At 39.7% G+C, this 4,860-nt stretch overlaps 1 pseudogene; it reads left to right on the plus strand.

Moving 5' to 3' along the window:
• Window positions 1-1,807: 1,807 nt before the first annotated feature.
• On the plus strand, window positions 1,808-4,512 carry LOC132422376 (protein lin-28 homolog A pseudogene; annotated as a pseudogene).
• Window positions 4,513-4,860: the final 348 nt, after the last annotated feature.

The following is a 4,860-nucleotide window of genomic DNA, read 5'->3' on the forward strand; positions in this document are numbered from 1 at the left end:
CATTTGCTATTATTTCAGAGTATCTCACATAAGTGGAATCATACAGTATTTGTCTTCTTTTGTTTGGCTTATTTTACTTAGCATCATGTCTTTAAGTTTCAACCATGTCGTAGCATGTGTCAGAATTTTCTTCCTTTTTTAATGCTGAATAATATTCCATTGTATGTATATATCACATTTTGCTTACCCATTCATCTGTTCATGGACACTTAGGTTGTTTCCTTCTTTCAACTATTGTGAATAATACTGCTATGAACATGTGGTATAAATATCTGTTCAAGTCCCTGTTTTCAGTTCTTTGGGGTATGTACACAGAAGTAAAATTGCTGGATCATCTGACAATCTTATGTTTAATTTTTTGAGGGACTTCCAAAACATTTTTCACAGTGGCTACAGCATTTTGCATTTCCACCTGGAATGCACAAGGATTCCAATTTCTCCACATCCTAACCAAGACTTGCTATTTTCTGTTTTGCTTTTTTTGTTTGTTCTTTAATGCCTTAAAAAAAAAAAAATAGCCATCTAAATAGGTGTGGAGTGGTATTGTTTTTGATTTGCATTTCCTTTATGATTAATGATGCTGAGTGTCTTTGTGTTCTTATTGACCATTAGTATATCTTCTTTTGATAAATGTCTATTTGCCGTTTTTTAATTTGCACTGGTTGTTATTATTGCTGTTGAATTATAAAGAGTTCTTTATATATTCTGGATATTAATCCCTCACCAGATATGATTTGCAAATATTTTCTCCCATTCTGTAGGTTGCCTTTTCACTTTATGATAGTGTCCTTTAACACAGAGAAGGTTTTAATTTTTAACTCCAATAAGTTTTCTTTAGTTGTCTGTGTTTCTGGTTTCGTATCAAAGAAATCATTGCCAAATCCAATGTCATGAAGCTTTTCCTCTTTATTTCTAAGAGTTTATAGTTTTAACTCTTCAGATCTTTGATCCCTTTTGACTGAATTTTTGCAGGTGGTATAAAGGTAATGGCCCAGCTTTACTCTTTTGCATGTAAACACCCAGTTTTCCCAACACTACTTGTTGAAAGCACTGTCCTTTCCACATTAAATGGTCTTGGCACCCTTGTCGAAAATCATTTGACCATATATGTGAGGGCTTATTACTAGGCTCTCTATTTTATTCCAAAAGTCTGTATGTTTGCCTTTATACCAGTACCACACTGTTTTAATGTAGCTTTGTAGTTAAGTTTTGAAACCAGGAAGTGTGAGACCTCCAACTTTATTCTTCTTGAAAATTACACCTCATATTACATTTATGTGTATTATTAGATTATACACTTGGAGTCTTCAACCCTCTAGTTTTTAACACAGTGACTTGAACAGAGCCGATTCCTTACAAGTGGTTGTCAGGTATCTGGCTACCTTAGTGACTTTCCTTCCCAATTTAACTTCAAAATTATATCCTAGTTCCACATCTCTTTCTCAGTACATTCTTTAATGAAATGTCTTAATTTCACATCTTTTGTAGTTTGCAATTTTTTTCAGCTATCTAAAAGCACTGATTGCATTATTTCATGATGTAATGTTTGTTTTAAAAAAGTCGTTGACATCATGAACTAAGGCTAATTTGTTATACTTGTATTTAATGTATCATCATCTATGGGGTGAATTAAATTGAATATTTATATTGATATTAGAAAAAATTAAGGCTAAAAAAACATTAGGTTACAAAGTTAAAATCCCTGGCAGGGAAGAGTTAAAATATATAAGGCAAGGAAGAAGAGAATATTTTTAGCTGAGTTTTAAAGATAGTTAATGGGATGGAGAGTCCTGGAAGGCTGTTCTAGATGGCAGATGGCCGATGGCTACAGAGCCGTCCTGATACAGTCCTGGCTGTGACGTTAGTTGAGGGAGTTGGGACTGGAGGAGAAGGGAGAAGCTGTGAAAAAGTAGTGATTCCAGAGTTTGAAGTGGTTTCAAAAGAGTATCTGTGAAAGTTCTATAAAAGTCTATCATGCTATCAATAAAAAGCAAAATCCTCCTGATATATTCTCATATGGAGAATTATCAAAAAACAGGGTATTTTATACATTGTGTCAAAAGTGATAAAATATTAATAGATGACCTCATTGTATCCTTACTATGTTTGAGGTGCAGGGCTAACAACTTTCTAAGAATTTCCTTTTCAACTAGGAAATGGTGGAGGTGGACCCAGGTCTGTCTCAGTCTCTTGACCTCTCTCTTACGTCACCTCCCTCAGCTATTTGTGGACAGCGTGACAGAGAAAAGACCAAGGACTCTTCTCTGTATCCTTATTTACCACTTTTTTTTCTCATTTTTAAAGGTAATAGAAACAGATGACTCCTATTCACCTCAAGAGTCTACATAGGGAACGTAAAGAAATAAGAATAAAAGGCAAAATAAACATTTGACTGTGTTTTAGGACAATGTAACAGAAAACATTTCTAAACTAACAGTTTCTTTTTTTTTCTTTTTGTCTTCAAGAACTCATATTTTGAAAAGGGAATTTTAGAGTAAGATTTTGTTATTGTATAGAACTAAAGAGCTAGGCTTTCTTTTTTACTCATAGTCTATTTTCAAATGACCTTTTTCTCTAAATACGAATACATCTACTTTAATATTAGGAAATTCAAGAGTAATGATCATTCTGGGGCTTTCCAGTGTTACTCTTATCATTTCTGATTCCCTCCTTTCCTAATTAGACAATAGTTTGTCTTGTTAGGTGTGTGTAACAGTCATTCGGAGCTGTCATTGTACAGGGCACCCTACTCACTGTTGTGGGAGTACAGATTCTAAGAATAATTCTTGACCCTATGATTGAGTTGAGAACATGAGATATAAAAGAAAGATAAATGTATAGTGCAAATGATAAATGCTTTTAATCTCAAGTGGAAAAAATCACTATGGCTTTCTTCTCTCTGATGCCTAAAATTTTGAGAGGCTTCTCTTTGTATGTCTGTGTGTGTGTTTGTGTGTGTAAGCATTTTCGTGATAAATTATATATTTTTGCTAAGGAGTTGAGCAAATTTGTGCATTCAGCACTTACATGTAGGGCTTCCCTGATGGTGCAGTGGTTAAGAATCTGCCTGCCAATGCAGTGGACAGTTTGAGTCCTGGGCTGGGAAGATCCCACATGCTGCAGAGCAACTAAGCTCGTGTGCCAGAACTACTGAAGCCTGCTTGCCTAGAGCCCGTGCTCCGCAACAAGAGAAGCCACCACAATGAGAAGCTCACACATCACGACAAAGAGTCGCCCCCGCTCGCTGCAAATAGATAAAGCCTGTGTGCAGCAATGAAGACCCAACGCAGCCAAAAATAAAATAAATTAAAAAAAATACTTACATGTAATTGACATTAGTGGAAATTCTAAACAACATATATCTCAGAATGTGGACCTCTTTCTTTACTAAACTCTGTCATTTTTAGTTTTGGCTTTTCTTCCTTAAATTAGAATTTGGAAAATATTCTTAACCTTACTTTCCTAGAATAGACCAGATTTTGTCTACCTGCATATGACATGAAGATAAGAAATAAGATATAAGGTACATTTTAAAACAAGATACCTTTGAATAGGGAATGAAAATGTTTCTTTTCGATACTCACATTGCTTTATACTAAGCTTATTTTCAAGTGGATTGTCTCACTATGTGATATAATTATTAGCCATCATTTAGTGAGTTAAGTTCCATTATAGAATTTCTCTAGGGTCTGATGAGGCAGTATTCCTTTTTCTGCTTCATGACAGCCAAGACTGACATAGTGGAGGCCACTGCTTGATTAAAGTAAATGGCAGTCAGTGTGTATAAAATCTGGATGCCAACATGAGTACTTTTGTGGGTATTTAAAAAAATATAGCCCTTTGTCTCCAGACTTCTCTGGGGCCAGCAGCCGGCCGACCTGGGGCCCGGGGCCGCGGGTTCAACCGACTACCGTGAGCTCTGTGTCAAACCAGCAGTTTGCAGGTGGCCGGAGGAGGAGCAGGAGGACGCGGCCCGGGCGGCCGTGGAGCCGCAGCTGCTGTGCGGAGCCGGCATCTGTTAAGTGGTTCAACGTGCGCATGGGATTCGGCTTCCTGTCCGGGGTCACACTCGACCCCACCCTCACCCCGGCGGATGTCTTTGTGCACCAGAGTAAGCTGCACATGGAGGGCTTCCGGAGCCTGAAGGAGGGTGAGGCCGTAGAGTTCACCTTTAAGAAGTCTGCCAAGGGCCTGGAATCGATCCAAGTCACCGGCCCTGGTGGGGTGTCCTGCACTGGGAGCGAGAGGTGGCCCAAATGGAAGAACATGCAGAAACGCAGATCAAAGGGAGATAGGTGCTACAACTGTGGAGGTCTAGGCCATCATGCCAAGGAATGCAAACGGCCACCCCAGCCCAAAGAGTGCCACTTCTGCCAGAGCATCAACCATATGGTAGCCTCGCGTCCACTGAAGGCCCAGCAAGCTCCCAGCTCCCAGGGAAAGCCAGCCTACTTTCGGCAGGAGGAAGAAGAGATCCATAGCCCTGCCATGCTCCCCGAGGCCCAGAATTGAGCCACAGTGGATGGGGGCTATCCGTGTGTGATCAGAAAGTTTTGAGGAACAGGCATCGATCGGCAGAGTGGAGAAAGGGGGGACAGGGTGGGTAGGGGGCAGCTGGCACTGCCATATATCTCAGGCCGGGGTCTACAGTGTCACCCCCTCTTCCCTCTTGGTGGAGGGAAGGGGTGAGGCAAAGAAACTCCAATCATGCTCTATCCAAATGCACGTGAGGGCTTTGGGGGTAACCCTTCCTGCATGCTTTATCTGAGTCTCCACCCCCAGAATCTCCAGCTTTTGAAAGTGGCCTGGATAGGGAAGTTGTTTTACTCTTCGAGAAGGATATGGAATAATAGTTCCCAT

Source organism: Delphinus delphis, chromosome 3, assembly GCF_949987515.2.
Source record: "Delphinus delphis chromosome 3, mDelDel1.2, whole genome shotgun sequence".
Lineage (NCBI taxonomy): Eukaryota > Metazoa > Chordata > Mammalia > Artiodactyla > Delphinidae > Delphinus > Delphinus delphis.